This window comes from Lissotriton vulgaris, chromosome 6 (assembly GCF_964263255.1).
Source record: "Lissotriton vulgaris chromosome 6, aLisVul1.2, whole genome shotgun sequence".
NCBI lineage: Eukaryota > Metazoa > Chordata > Amphibia > Caudata > Salamandridae > Lissotriton > Lissotriton vulgaris.
The window spans coordinates 1,493,337,087-1,493,353,083 of record NC_141694.1 but is presented as its reverse complement, the minus strand read 5'-3'; the positions used below and the strand labels follow the sequence as shown (position 1 = coordinate 1,493,353,083).

Below are 15,997 nucleotides of genomic sequence, written 5' to 3'. Positions count from 1 at the left end.
CTGCCAGCTAGCTGTTGGGTCCATAGGTATTCTATATAAATGTTTTTACTGTGGAATTTGACCATAGGCAGAGTCATGACGTCTCGCTATGATATAGATTGTAATCGCACAAAGCCAATATTCTCAAATGCTACTTTAGATTATTTTTTCACCAATGGGTTTAAACATTTCTTTTGGTTGCTGGATCCCTAGGACTACTCATTTAAAAACATTTCAGTACATGTTAAATGTTCTAGGCCTTTTGGGCACTTAATACATCAACTCTACGCCAGCCCCATGTCATGAAACTTGGGACATCTTTCAACATTGAGGGAAGGCATGCAGCCCACGAAAGGACTTCAAACCAAACCCTAGAGTGCACGTGTTGCTCTTGCATGCCCATATGGGAGCGTCACCGAGAGGAAGGAAGGTCAGGCAGATTTCCAGGTATGAGAATATACAACTGACTCTTAATATTGGTCCATCCGCTTGTTCTATTCCCTGCCACTTAGAGGAGTGACGAGAAAGTGTTATAAGCTATACAGTCAATTTCTTCTATGGCCTTGGTAACTTACTAAAGCAAGTGCACAACTTCACCAGTTTCCACCTTAGGAAGGAGCCTCGCATCATCATAGCTCTGACCAATTGGAAAGGAAAAGGCGGGAGGACGTTGGGTAAATATAACTATAAAGATAACTATATCCTCCTACTAATTCCTGGCACTCTTAATTGTCAAAGTTTTTGCTATATTCCAAAGCAATATTTAAGAAATAATGAGGTGATGAAAGGCAGTCCTATTCACTCAACAACTCCAGCAAACAGATCCTCGGTCACATATTGCACCAATACGAGTTCTGAAATTTCTGCTCAAGTCTGAAAAGTTCAGTCATGGTACCTCATGACGAGGCAGGTGTTTATGCATCATGCAAAAGTATCAAGGAGGTCTTGCTTGGATATCAGAAGCTCCTGCAAATCGGCAGACTTGCCAGAGTCAAGCAGGCTTGGTTTTCCCCAAAGAGCATTTCCTACGGACTGCAAGGTTAAGAAAAAGGAGGCACAGGCAGGAGGAGTATTGGGGCAGACGTGTCCAATTGTTTGAAGGGTCGAAAAGCCTTTGTTTTAGTGAAAGAAGGAATGGGCTTGGCTGGTACTAATTTAATGCAACTCTAATACTGAACGTGGCCAGGACAGCACTTTCTGCAGTGTACGGGACAACAAATTCTCCCTCATTGAGCAGCAAGTCAATGACTTCTTTCCGATGCGCCGGCTTTTAACTCAAAACCTTCAAAAAAGCTTGGATTTTCATAAAGGGAAATAAACGGATATGACATTAACAGGAAAGACCAAGAAACCTGGCTCGCACAGACAGCATAAATCACAGAAGGAGAAGGTCCTACTACTGAAAGCTGTTTCTAGTGGATATTCTATCAAACAGAAGATTCCCCACCTTAGATTATCCGTCCCAGGCACCCGAATGGATCTAGAAAATGTTTCCAGCAACACCACGGAGCACTGCTAGGTGGCGCTATGTGCCTTCCTGCTGTCTTCATACTGCCCCAGAAGTGAGAATGGAGCCGCCTTTAAGAGCCATCCCTGCACACTGACCTCAGATTCTTATATATCTCTGCCCACGCCCTCAGACGCAGAGCTTGAATAATTTGTACCAGTATGCAGATGTCCAACTTGAGACCTTTTTAGATGCTAAAAGGGCCACTTCACAGAACGGGGAGGAGGGAGGGCAGAGAGGAAAATGTGTATGTATTGGTATTAATACGGCGCAAACCTAGCTAGGAAGCAACGGAGCTCTGTACATTACCTGGGATGGGGAGTGAAATCCGAGACAATCTACAAGATTGTGCATATAGGGCGAGGGCATTATACAAATTCAATTGATTTATTTAACATTTTAGGCATAGAGAGATGATTTGGTATATGGTGATGTTGATGCAGGGAAAAAGTGAACCATCTGTTGGTAAACAGTAGAGTCAGTAAATTCGGGTAGTATGTGACATACAATTCCCAAACCACCTCAGAAATATGTAGCTGATCACAAACTTTATTACAGTCTTTCATGCGAGGCCATTGTTGCCATTGCTTCGGTTTAGCATTTCAAAGATGAAGATGTAGTTGTCTTCCAAATACTTACTATACTGATTTTTGACATCGCTAAAGCAGAATTCGGCCATCTTTTCTTACGTAAGTGACTACGCGTATGTCTGGAGTATAATGAAGGTGAGCAAGTTCCATAAATCACTGAATCAAAGGAGAGAGGGAGGACTAGGTAAGCTAGTCTGAATCCCCGCTTTTATATATCAAAAATCAAGAAAGACTAGCTAGGTTTATTACAGGGAAGACTCAATGGAGTACGTATGTCAAGGAAAACCAGTAGGTTTTTAGAAAGCCCTCACCCACCAACCTAGTTGGTGGCATGCTTCATCATCGGGCCCACCACAGTGGCACCTAACGTGCCCCGGGTGTGCTTCGACGCCAGATTACTGCGGAGCTGGTATATTTACTGAGTGTGCAGTGTGGTGAGTGTGAAGGTGAAGATTAAAAAGCCATACAAAAATCCCAGCACCCGAGGGTAAAAAAACACTATTTTAATAAACTGGGTCTCTGTTGGCATATTAAAAGGCAGACGGACACGGTGGAGTATGGATTATGACCTCCAGTGTCCTGTGTGGTCTACATGTTTCAGCCTGGCCTTTCTTAATTTAAAACAGGCTTTACTCAGGACCAAGTGAGTATGTGTGGAGTTGAAAAGGTTAATTTACAGTGAGTGTTTTTTGTTTTTATGTGTAGCACTCCCTAAGGTGCTATATGGGTGAGAAGGGGATTCCCTCTCGCTTGAACCGGGCGCCGCAGAAGGACGACAGGTCCAAGGAGGAACCAGATCGACAGTTTCGGTCTTTTTCTCTGCCAGGCGACCCAAGGAGGCTTTGAACAGCAAAATACTGTCAAAGCGAGAGGGAATCCCCTTCTCACCCATATAGCACCTTAGGGAGTGCTACACATAAAAACAAAAAACACTCACTGTAAATTAACCTTTTCAACTCCACACATACTCACTTGGTCCTGAGGAAAGCCTGTTTTAAATTAAGAAAGGCCAGGCTGAAACATGTAGACCACACAGGACACTGGAGGTCATAATCCATACTCCACCGTGTCCGTCTGCCTTTTAATATGCCAACAGAGACCCAGTTTATTAAAATAGTGTTTTTTTACCCTCGGGTGCTGGGATTTTTGTATGGCTTTTTAATCTTCACCTTCACACTCACCACACTGCACACTCAGTAAATATACCAGCTCCGCAGTAATCTGGCGTCGAAGCACACCCGGGGCACGTTAGGTGCCACTGTGGTGGGCCCGATGATGAAGCATGCCACCAACTAGGTTGGTGGGTGAGGGCTTTCTAAAAACCTACTGGTTTTCCTTGACATACGTACTCCATTGAGTCTTCCCTGTAATAAACCTAGCTAGTCTTTCTTGATTTTTGACAAGTTCCATAAATGCCTGCGCAGATGAAGTCACTTAAGGTTTTCACATCAGTCCATATCGAAGACCAGAACACTTGCATTACTCCAGAAGTGGATAAAATATGTATCACCCCAATTTCAGAGACATCTCCATCAGTAGAAATTTTCACCCTTATATGGCGACCAGTGGCAATGATGGATTACCTTGAAGTAGTTGAATTTTATTCGCGCCGCTTGAAGGCCACGATCCTGGGTGAATAATAAGTTTAACCATTCTTGGCCAGTTAAGTTAGAAAACATTTAAAGTGGATTTGGATAACGTTTCATCTACCAGCATTTCAGAGATAACAGATCTTAGTATTTTATAGCTGGTCTATCCAAGTATGTATGTATGTATGTATGTATGTATGTATGTATGTATGTATGTATGTATGTATGTATGTATCATGGAGTCCTTTAAAGCCATCTTCTTTATTTTAAGGCTGTCTATAAGCAGCCTCTGAGCTGGGGGTATTGTAGATGGGATGTACTATTCAAGTGGAATTCTTCACTTAAGCTCAGATTTCACAGTTCCTTCCAAGGTGAATTGATCTAAGGTGAGTATTGCTTTAGGTTTCTAACAGGTTCTGTTTATCATCTGGCCTCTAATGACGATCTCATCGTTGTCCCAGAGAGGTGCTTGGAGACTCTTGGTTGAAGAGTCCATGTGCATTTGCCCAGACCTGAAGTGAGTTAGAGAGGACAGGATTCTACTTTGCTCCATTAGGGGTGTTACGTAGGTATGTCCAGTGTGGGCCTGTTGATCCTCTCTGGATGTGGGTTTTGATTGTCACCCAATGTCTGGCTTCAAGCTCTTTGCTAAGATAATATGCAATCTGGGACAAATATTGTAGTATATATATGTATATTAGAGAGATATAAACGACAGGTAGTTGTGACATAGCTGACTGGGGCATTTCATTTTGCCAAATATAATTTTTGATCTGCTCATCTATTTGATGGAGTTGGAGACACAGGGGAGCCATCTGCTGCACTCCAAAAACACAGCTGAAACTGGAGGTCATTTACTTTTTTCCTGTTTGCCTCAGAGATAGGTGTAGCACTCTCCATTATGAGATATCGCATTGTATTTAGTCAATGAGGATCGAAAGATCATCTTTGATTATTGTTTGAAATTGATGGCTGATTTTCATCCTGAGATACTGCACTTTGTGCAGTTTACACTGAAAATGGAAATTGACAAGAGACATTTGAAATATGTTTTGTTATCAGCCTCGCTTTTCGGCCAATTTATCTTTTATCCAGAGAAGGATGGAAAGGTTGATATTGTGTCTGTGCGTTAAAAGTGACGTTTCAGGGGAGGCTATAGTTAGTAGCATATTGTCTGCATACAGCATGAGTTTTAATGGCCTAGAAGCCGTATCACTTTTTTGTGGTTGGTGCATCGAAAAGTGGTTGCTAATATCTCTAGGGACCATAGGAAGAGCAACAGGGACAGCCCTGCCTGGTTCCTTTTCTAATGCAGAGTTTACTTGAGTTAAAATTAATGACTGCTGTAAGATCAGTGGACAGCCATTTCATCATGGTTATGAATCGCTGACCTATCCCCATTCTGGCCATGGTTAGGTATAAGTAGCCCCACTCCACTTGATCAAAAGCTCTTCCGCCTCGAGTGAGACAACCACTTGTGCGTCATTTTCAGTTCAGGTTCACCACAGTAGGTGTAATATGGTATGCATGTAATTCTAGGATGTTCGTCCAGGAACATATTCAACTTTATTTCAATGTATGTATGACTTTTTTCAGACAGTTTGCCAGAATTTTGGCTACATTTTTGATGTAACTATTCATCAGGTATATCTGCTGATAGTTGCCCCAATGTGGAGGATTTTTCTCTGTTTTGGGAATCAGAGTGACATAGGTTTTGTTGAAGTCTGCTTTCAAGTTACTCACTTTAGTAGTTTCTGTTAACATGTTTTTCAATCGACTAATTGAATGCTCTGCATCAATTTTGTGAAATGAGATCGATAAGCCATCCTCTACCGGGGTTTTATGTGTTGGCGGCCTGTTTTTGATTGCTTCAACAATTTCCTCTTTTGTTGTTTCACAGTCCAGTTCTTCTTGTAGCTCCGGAGTAATCTACAAGATTGGTATTGGTATATGGTACATGAACTGTTGTTCAACTGATGTCTTCTATGTTGTCTCTGAAGTGTACAGTGCAGTGAAGGGTGCAAAATATGTATTTATTTTTCATGGATTTGCTAATAGACATCCTTCATGATCATAAAGTGATCGTTGTAATCGATCTAGCCTTTCTCTGTTTCAGTTGAAGAGCTAAAGGTCTACAGGCTTTTTCGCCATGTTTGCAATGGGTACTCTCGAGTCTTTGCAAGGCCTTCTCAGCATGTTGCGAGAAGCTATTATTTTGTTCGGATTTCTTTAAGATGTGAGGCTTTTCAAGTTGGACTCCGAAGGGCATCATTTGTATTTTTCATAGAGATCAGCTATTCCTTGTTCAAGTTTCTTGTTATCGTTTTGTGTAGGCTTGCCTTAATTTACCATAGTTGATTTTTTATCTTAGATATCGCATATAGGATTTTCCTGTTGCCCATGTTTGCAAAAAGCTTAGTGAGTCTTTTTTAGTTACTTATAGTCTTTGAATCATTCTTTCAAGTTCTTTTTCATCCTGCATCTTATATCGTAGTATATCCATCCTCCATGTTCTGGTAATTGATCGCAACAGTTTTAGAGCTATATTAAAGTAACTGGGGCATGATCTGAAATCTAGCTGCCCGGTTCCACAGTCAAGGATCTTAAGTAATCATACAGTGTGGTTTAGGTAATAGTCAATTCTTGTTTCAGTGCCATGCAGACACTACAGGAATGTATACATCCTGGCCTTTGGATGGTAAAGTCTCCATGGGTCCACCAAGGCGTGGTAAGGCATTAAGGTCCTGATTACAAGTTAGGCAGACAGGGTACTCCGTCACAAACATGACGCATACCCCATCCTCCAAATTACAATCCCATTATATCCTATGGAACTTGTAATACAGCGGAAGGGATATCCATCACGTTTGTGATGGAGTATCCCATCCGCCAAACTCGTAGTCAGGATCTTAGTCTTTCAGGAGCGCTTTCCTTCTTGTTTATCAGGTCTGGCCTGAGATTTTTCTAGAACATGATCGATGGAGACGTTCCAGTCTCTCCCAATTATCACTGCTGTACAGTGAAATACAGTCAGATTTCCATGCAATTGATTAACAATGAATATGCTACTTACCAGTATGCATCTGTTCTTGGCATGTAGGGCTGCTGACCTTCATATCTGTGCATAGATCGCCGCCTAGTGTTGGGTCCGGATGATTGCACATTATTGTCCTGGAAGAGTCTTCGAAGTATCACGAGATGGGTGGCTCCTCCCCTGGACTACAGTGCGCATGGCAATCCTCTCCATCTTCAGATTGTTTTTCGCCATTGTGGCAGAGATGGAGTGTAATACAGTAAGTGATGACCATGCCTGAGAATGATTCTGAGTGCTGCAGCTGCGACAGGCACCGGGGAGGAGGGCGGGCAATATGAATGTCAGCAGCCCTACATGCCAAGAACAGATGCATATTGGTAAGTAGCATATTCCGTTCGAGGCATGTGGGCTGCTGAATTCATATCTGTGCATAGAATAAATAGCAGTTACCTCCTTAGCGGTGGTTGCCCGTGCCAGCTGCAGCAGTCTGAAAAAGAGTTTTGAGAACAGCCTGTCGTACAGCAGCTTGCTGTTTGGAGTGTACATCTACGCAGTAGTGTTTGGTAAATGTATGCATGGTGGTCCATGTGGCTGCTCTACATATATCCTCTAGAGGAATGTTACCCAGGAAAGCCATGGAAGCCCCTAACTTGCGTGTGGAATGCGCTCGTGGGGGAACTGTTAACGTGTGTTTAGCCTTTTGATAGCATATCTGTATGCACTTAACAATCCATCTAGCTATACCTGATTTGGAAATGGGGTTGCCTTTGTGTTGTGGAGAGAAGGCAACAAACAGTTGCTTAGTTTTCCTGAAATCTTTTGTCCTGTCAACGTAATACAGGAGAGCTCTTTTAACATCTTAAGTGTGCAGTGCTCATTCTGCCACTGAATCTGGATTCGGGAAGAAAACGGGCAGCTCTATGGTTTGGTTAATGTGGAACTGCGACACCACTTTAGGCATGAATTTAGGGTTGGTACGCAGCACTACCCTATTAGCATGAACCTGCATGAAAGGCTCTTGAATAGTTAGTGCTTGAAGCTCATTAACTCTTCTTAGCGATGTGATTGCTACTAGAAAAGCCACTTTTCATGTCAGAAACTGTATCTCACAAGAGTGAAGAGGTTCAAAGGGCGGTCCCATTGATCTGGTGAGAACCACGTTCAGATTCCAGACAGGTGAAGGAGGGTGTCTGGGAGGAATCACTCTTTTGAGTCCCTCCATAAAAGCTTTAATGGCTGGCACCCTGAAAAGAGAAAGATGCTGTCTGTTTTGAAGATAAGCTGCCATGGCAGCCAAATGTATCCTGATGGAACTATATGCCAGATTGCATCTGTATAGATGCAGCAAATAACAGATAATGTTTTGCGTGGGCGCATCCAGCGGATTTAGGTAATTATTGGAACAGTAAATGACAAATCGCTTCCATTTGGCCGCATGGCATGCCCTGGTCGTAGGTCTCCTGGCCTCCTTGATGATGTTCATTCAATCAGGGGGCAAGTTGAGGTAGCCAAACTCTATGACCTCAGGAGCCATATTGCAAGGCTCAACTGTTGTGGATCTGGGTGCTGAATGTCTCCCTGGCTCTGAGTGAGGAGACTGGGAGTGAGGCGCAGTCGTTGGTGAGGCACCACTGAAAGTTCTAGGAAGGTGGTGTACCACGCCTGCCTTGCCCACGTTGGAGCAACCAGGATGAGCGTCATGGAGTGTTGTCGCAGTTTGCGTGCCACTAGCGGGATGAGCGGTGCTGGAGGAAAAGCGTACGCAAATCTGCCTGACCAGTTCATCCATATCGCATTGCCCTGAGACTGCAGGTGTGGGAACCTGGCGGCGAAGGTTTGGCATTTTGCGTTTTCCTTTGTTGTGAACAGGTCTATCTCTTGGTGACCCCACTGCTGGAAATATGGTTGGAGCACCGAGGGGTGTATCTCCCACTCGTGCATCTGATGGCAGGTCCGCCATCTGGTTGTCCTTGCCTGGGAGATGTTCCGCCATGAGGAACATGTTCCTCTGAATGGCCCACTTCCACATGCTCTGGGCTAGATGAGACAATTGTGGAAAGTGTGTGCCTCCCTGCTTCTGGATGTAATACATGGCAGTCATGTTGTCCATCCGGATCATCACGACTTTGTTGCACAAATGCAATTTGAATGCCTTCATTGCCATGAAGATTGCCATCAGCAACAACAGGTTGATATGCATTTTTTGCTGCAGCGTCGTCCATAGTCCCTGCACGGTATAATGGAGGACATGCGCTCCCCAGCCCTGGAGAGATGCGTCCGTTGTTAGCACTATTTGTGGGACAGGCTCTTGGAACGGTCGTCCCCTGCAAAGGTTTTGTGTGTTCCACCAATGCAGAGAGTTGGTTGCACGACCGGTCACCAACACTAGGTCTTGTAGATGTCCATGAGCCTGGTTCCACTGTTGTGCTAAGCACTCTTGAAGGTGACGCATGTGTAGCCTCACGTGTGGGACTATGAAGATGCAGGAGGCCATCATACCTATCAGCTGCATAAATACCTGCGCTGGGAGTGAGTGTTGGGGCCTGAATTTCTGAATCAGTAATTGCATGCTGTTGACTCTGGCAGAGTTTGGCTGCGCTGTTGCTGTCAGAGTGTTTATTGTCACACCTAGGTACTGTTGCACATGTGCGGGTTGAAGGTGTGATTTTTGATAATTTAGTGAAAATCCCAGACTGTGTAGGAGGTGAATTGTGCGGGACATGTGGCTGGCACACTGTTGGGCTGACTTTGCTTGGACAAGCCAGTCGTCCAGATAAGGATAGACATGGATGTGTTGTCTCCGAAGGTGCGCAGCCACTGTCGCCAAGCACTTGGTGAACACCCGGGGGGCAGTAGTGACCCCGAAAGGCAGGACCTTGAACTGGTAATGCTGGTTGTTTATGGTGAACCGGAGATATTTCCTGTGTCCTGGGTGAATGGGGATGTGGAAATATGCGTTCTTTAGGTCTAGGGTTGCTAGGAAGTCCCCCTGACTGAGCAATGGTAGAACCTGCTGTAAAGTTAGCATGTGAAAGTGTTCTGACAAGATGTACTGGTTCAGGGGTCTGAGGTCTAGAATGGGCCGGAGAGACCCGTCCTTTTTTGGGATTAAGAAGTACAGTGAGTACACCCCTGTACCCTCCTGTTCTAAAGGCACAAGTTCTATGGCCCCTTTTTGCAGCATGCAGAGTACTTCTTGCTGCAATAAGTGCATGTGCTCTGCGGACATAGGACGGTGCCTTGGGGGTATGTTGGGTGGAGTGGAGGTTAGTTCCAGACAATAGCCGTATTGTATAAGTTGTCTCACCCACCTGTCTGGGGTAATGCCTTCCCAGACTGGCAGGAACTGCTGAAGTCTTCTCCTGACCGGTGTTATATGGTCTAGGGGCAGTGACAAGGCGTCACTGTTTATTGGTGGCGGAGGATCTGGCATTATTATTTCCACGTCCTCTGCCCTTGGTGCTGTTCCCACGATATCCACCCCTGTTGTGCTTGATATAGGTGGCCTGCGTGCTCCCCTTGTTGTATTGGGCTTGCTGTGATGCTTGACCTCTAGATGCTCCCCTGTTACCGGAACGACGAAAAGAACCGCCCCTGAACAGTTGCGACTGCAGGGCCCCCATGGATTTTGCTGTCTCAGTGTCTTTTTTAATCTTTTCAAGGGTCGTGTCTACATCAGGACCAAAAAGAAAGTCAGGGTTAACTGGCTGATTGAGCAGAGTTGTTTGTATCTCCGGTTTAAAACCAGAGATGCGGAGCCAGGCATGGCGTCTTAGCATCACACTAGTGTTGATGGCCCTAGCTGCTGTGTCTGCTGCATCGAGTGCACACTTGATGGATGCATTGGAAATTAACTTCCCCTCCTGTATCAGCATTTCTGCCCCCTCTTTATAAGCATCAGGCAGGTGTTGTAGTAGCTGCTCTAACGTGTCGTAGTGAGCCCTATCATATCTGGCTAATAGGGCCTGTGTATTTGAGATCCTCCAAATATTAGCTGCTTGAGCCGCTACACGTTTGCCAGAAGCTTCCAAGATTTTGGATTCTTTGTCCAGAGGAGGAGCATCACCACTTGTTTGAGAGTTTGCTCTCTTGCGAGCATTAGCCACCACTAAGGAGTCCAATGGGAGTTGGCCTCTGATAAACGAGAAGGGCCTCAGCCACAGCAGCTCTGGCTGAGCTACACTGGTTACCCCTAAAACAAAGAGTGGCATTCAAGTCCCTCTGCATTGTCTTTAAGGCTCTGCACGGACTTGGACCTAAACCTCTGCAAGCCCTGTTCCGGTGGTACACTCCTGCCAGAGACCTACGTTCATCTTCTGCTTGTCTGGTAAAGGTACCCAGATTCAACAGAACTAGAACAGGGGGCAGATCATTCAGTGTAGCTGCGGCCAAGCTGTGGAACAGCCTGCCCACTGACATACGTCAGACATCACAGCTTCTTCCCTTCAGGAGACGCATTAAGACATGGCTCTTCCCCAAATAAACTGCCCGTCTGACTGTTCTTCCGGTTTACCGTTAACAGAGTAATTTCCAGCGCCAGGAAGCCTGCAAGGTGTCAGTTTGCGCTTTACAAATTCTCAAAATAATAAAATAATAAATAAATAATAAACGTGGGGTCCACAGACGCAGGCCGGTATTTCCTCTCAATCCTTGGGTTTACAACCCTTGCCCTTGTGGTCTCCTTGAAAATGTCAGTAGCATGTTTAAGGACACCCTTTAGCATAGGCAATGTCTTTACCGATCTTTCTGAAGTTGAAAAAGTATCAAACAGAAAGTCTTCCTCCACTGGGTCAGCGTGCATTTCCACGTCATGGTTATTGGCTGCCCTTTCAAGCAATGCGTTGAACGCTGCCGTATCTTCAGTAGGCGAGGTCTTGACAGTGTAGGACTGAGTGTCAGGGGTGGTGTGAGGCTCGTCAGGATCAATCCAGGTTTGAGGTTCCTCCTGATCAGTGTCAGCGGGATAAGAAAATTCATCCTCATTGTATCCCCTCCCTCACATCCTCATTGATGCGTATGGGAGAATAGGCATAGTCTTGGGCATAGGAATCCACAGGTTCAAAAAGAACAGGTGAGGTGGCAGAATCCCTTTTCCTTTTGAGAGGGATTTTGTATGACTCTAAAGGGTGTTCTGGAGCGATCTTCCTTTTGTGGATGGGGAGTCTGCCAGAATCCGAGTCGATGAACAGCTTTGACTGATTGTCATAGGAGGGTGCCTGGAACACTACATCCTCCTGAATGGACTGAGACCTTGAAACTACCGACACCTTTTTGGACGTGTCGGTGCTCTTCTGTGGCTCGAACGCCTTGGGTCGAGCGGTCGGGGGTAGTCCGAATGTATTTGGTGGCGCAAGCATTGGAGACGAACCAACCTTCTTTGAGGGTGGCGCTGTCTTCGATACGACCGACTTTGTCTGATCACCAGCTGGCTTGCGGCCTTGCGTCGACTCGAGCTCCTGGTGCGTAGCAGGTACGCTTTTTTGTTTCGACGCGATATGCTCCTTCAGGTCGGGTTTGGTTTTGGACTCGAAGGCCTTGCTCAACATTGGCTTGGAGGCTGTAAGCTTCGGATCGACAGTCTTTTTAGCCTTGAGTCCTTTGCCAGTGTCGCCATGTTTAGACGTTGACGTCGATGGAACGTGCTTGACTGTAGAGGCAGGCTTCGGCGCCCCGCTCTTCGGGTCGACGCCCCCTTGAGACCCCGAAGGGTCGATGACACTTTTAGATTTCATCGGAGCCGAGGAATCCGAGACCGTCGATCCGAGCACTGTCTTTAGCAGTTTTGGTTTCCATTTGGCATCCGTTTGTTTCGGTTTCGATTTCGCCACTGAGAATGGTTGATCGACCGATGGCAATTTAGAAGTATTCTTAGCCGGGCCTTGACGCGGGGCTATAGAATGTGGGTTAAGATCTTGGCTAAGGCCTTCCGGCGATGCCGCGACCTGAGCCGTAGAGAGTACAGTGTCAGTTTTGGGCCCCGCAACTGCGGGTGGGCCTTGCTCATCGCTTGAGTCGTCATCGACGGCTCCGATGGCCTCTGCGTCGTCTCCTACCTCGACGACGTCTTCCTCATGGACGTAGTCTTCTTCCTCGTCCACATCGTAGTTAGATTTGTGCTCCGACGCAGGGCCCGACTGCTGGTCAGGATCCTCTTCATCGACGCCCTCATCGTCTTCGGCCTCGAAGATGTTCTCTGGATCGGGCGCCGTTTTCTGTGCCGACTGTCGTGCGGCGCGTCGAAGCCGAAGCATCTTCTTGGACCGGAACTTGGAACAGGCCATGCAGCTGGCCTCGTCGTGGTCCGGAGAGAGACATTTATTGCACACTGGGTGCACATCAATGTGAGGGTATTTGGAGTTGCAGACGGGGCATCTCTTGAACGGGCTCCGATTCATCGTCGATCGTTGTTGGGGCCTTTGGTGTCGAAAAGGGTAAACGGCCTTTGACGTCCTGTTCGAAGAACTGGATCAAGTACTAGGCACCAAACGAGACAATACCGACGCCCCGAAGGCCTTTCGGCCTTGCGAAAAGAACTTATATTGATTCCGACTTTGATTCAAGAAAGTACATCCAAACCCAATGGCGGAAAAAAACAATCTGAAGATGGAGAGGATGCCCATGCGCACTGTAGTCCAGGGGAGGAGCCACCTATCTCGTGATACTTCAAAGACCCTTCCAGGACAACAATGTGCAATCATTCGGACCCAACACTAGGCGGCAATCTATGCACAGATATGAATTCAGCAGCCCACATGCCTCGAACACATGTTTTTGTTGTATTTGGGGGATTGTCTGAGCCTAACAATATGGTCAGATCAAATATTAGGAGCATGGCAACAATATCAGTTTCAGTTTATTTTATCTGATTGTGATATGTGGGTTTCTTGGATCAAAGCTATATCCAGTGTTCTAGACTTTAGAGTGGTCAGTATCTTTTTTCGACATACAGTTAGTCATTAAGTTCACATTCATAGTCCATATTTTCAAGGATTTTGTGACATCACCACCATATTTTTCAAGGTTGTGAGGAAGTTGCAGAAGTCACTGCAGAAAGGAGGTTTGTGGGAGAGGTCCTTTGTCTCGGTCTCTTTATTCGTGCAAGTTGTCTTTTCTAGAAGGTGGCACCCTCTGCCCCACTCTAGTTATGTCTGTCCTAATTGTGCCTGTGATTCCAGATGGGTCAGGAGGGAGGGGCACGACATGCACTTCATACACTTGGGATATACACTATGGACGGTCTCTTTAATGAGGGTGTAGTGAGCGGCTGGAAGCTCATTCTGGAGACAGCAAGCCCAACAAACAGACTGCATTGACCCCTCATCGACTTTCTATACAGCAGAGTTGTGTGGAATCAATTAGGATTCACCCTACAGGTTGAGCCCAGAACCACCAGGTTCTGTGGAGTGTTAAGTGAAAAAAATCTGAATCGTCAGGCACTGGTCTGTGATGCCTAGCCATCTGCCTATTCACCCATGAGCAAGAACAGGGTTGTGACCAAGTGCCCGTCAAGGTATGATTGAGGGCCTCGTTAAAGGACAGCAAGGGGGAAAGACATGGCTGCCCCATGCTGCAAAATTTCCATAAGCCACTTAGTATTGGTCTCGGAGGAAGATTTGAAATTACAGGATCTCAGCTGCCCATAGAACCATAGCTGCAAATAATGCACACTATTTGGCTGGTGCTCTAATTGGCTAGTCCAACCCACTGTTAGGGGAAGTATCAAGCACACTGGCCTCTAAGTCCATATAAAACTGTCATTGTCTTAATAAGGAGGTAGATCATCATATCCTTCCCTCCCCATCATAATCACCCTCTGGGGGTGCACCTTGATCAGAACCACAGCAAAAAGATAACGGAACCTTTGCAGGTGTAACCGCTCTGGTAGAGGTATTGTTAGAGTTAGGCTGCATGTTGACCAGTTGTGCTTTAGTAATTTTGTAGCACAACTTCAAGTACGATTGGGCTGAAGTTAGTTCGGGGTCAGACATCGTAATCAGCACTGGATCCTCTTCCAGCACCAGTGGCTTTAACACCAGAGTCAACAAGGAACAGTAAGTGCTGGTCCTGGAACTGGAGTAGATTATGTAACGGAGTCTGTACAGGACCCAAAACAGGTCATAACAGCTCAGACGGTGCTCATGACGGGCTAGAGCCCCTTGTGGTTCCTTGGGGTCTGAAGGTTTGCCAAATAAAACCGGAAATGTGCAAAAAATCTACAGCAAGGCATCTTTGAAGGCCTCAATCTGCTGAGGTGGTGTTGATGTCCTGGAAACTGTGGATGATCAGTTGGAGAATAGGCTCTGCGACTAGGGACCCTGATGGAGACCAACTGATATATTGACGTCCTTCCTGGGATTGGTGGGAATGGAATAGAGTCCCACTTCACTTTTTTATGCTTCTGCTTGGGCTTCGATTTGGAATTACTAGAAGAATTTGATCACAAAGTTGACATCTCACAGGAACGGCCCAGAGGGTAAGAATGAGTCACGGTCTACTACCAGGAGTGGGCATGAGAAAATTACGTGAAGGCTTTGACAATCTCTTATGTACGAATATATACAGCTTTGCTTCTTGGTCCCAGATCACCATCACGTGCATAAGGGAACACTTATCGCACATCTTCGAGTCATGTCCTGAGTCCATACAGCAGAGAGCCACCTCGTGGCATTTGTGTTCTGCAGTCATGACAAGGTTTGAAACCTGCAGTTTTAAGGGAGGAGACAACATTCCCTAGTACACAAGATTTAATTTCTTAGGAGTCATTCGAGGCCAATGAATTTGGGGCTCTTCACGAATGGGGCAGAACAGTATCAACTAGAATAAGAGAAATAAATGCACAAAAATAACACTGGAATGCTCAATGCTGCAATGAAAATGCAGGAGCACTTCACAAGTCTGTTGTTTTGTCAAATTCATTGCCCTAAACTACAACTTCTTCCCTTCCTTTCCTTAGAATCCTTGGAATATTTCATGGATTGAGAGTAGTTGTGGAAAGAATGCTTCCTGGTTTTGCTCGCTGTCATTCAGTGACTGCTAGAGGTGTGGGAAAGCTTTGCCTCAGCAGCCCCAGTCCACCCAAAGTCCTCAACTGCTAGTTCTTCATATCCCAGAGGGGCACAGCCAAAATTCATGCTGAATTTTTAGAATAACCTCTAAGTAAACAACTTTTATCAAGCCCAGTGTTGTGCAAATCCATCTAATATAGATACCCCAAAAATCTGTCAAACATCCAACATTCATGGCTACCTAGGGATAAAGGGTGATGCAGGGTCTGTGATGTCTGCTCCTCCACCATAAG

General features: G+C 45.7%; 1 protein-coding gene and 1 long non-coding RNA gene across 3 annotated transcripts in view; both read right to left on the bottom strand.

Moving 5' to 3' along the window:
* SPTBN1 (spectrin beta, non-erythrocytic 1) overlaps positions 1-15,997 on the bottom strand; it is a 459,103-nt gene that overhangs the window by 117,368 nt on the left and 325,738 nt on the right. The gene's annotated exons all lie outside the window — the stretch shown is intronic.
* LOC147709049 (uncharacterized) lies at positions 5,989-15,720 on the bottom strand. The gene is made up of 2 exons (XR_015296675.1): positions 13,465-15,720; positions 5,989-6,730 (listed from the first exon to the last, which is right to left on the bottom strand). It is a non-coding gene; the product is annotated as an uncharacterized LOC147709049 (long non-coding RNA).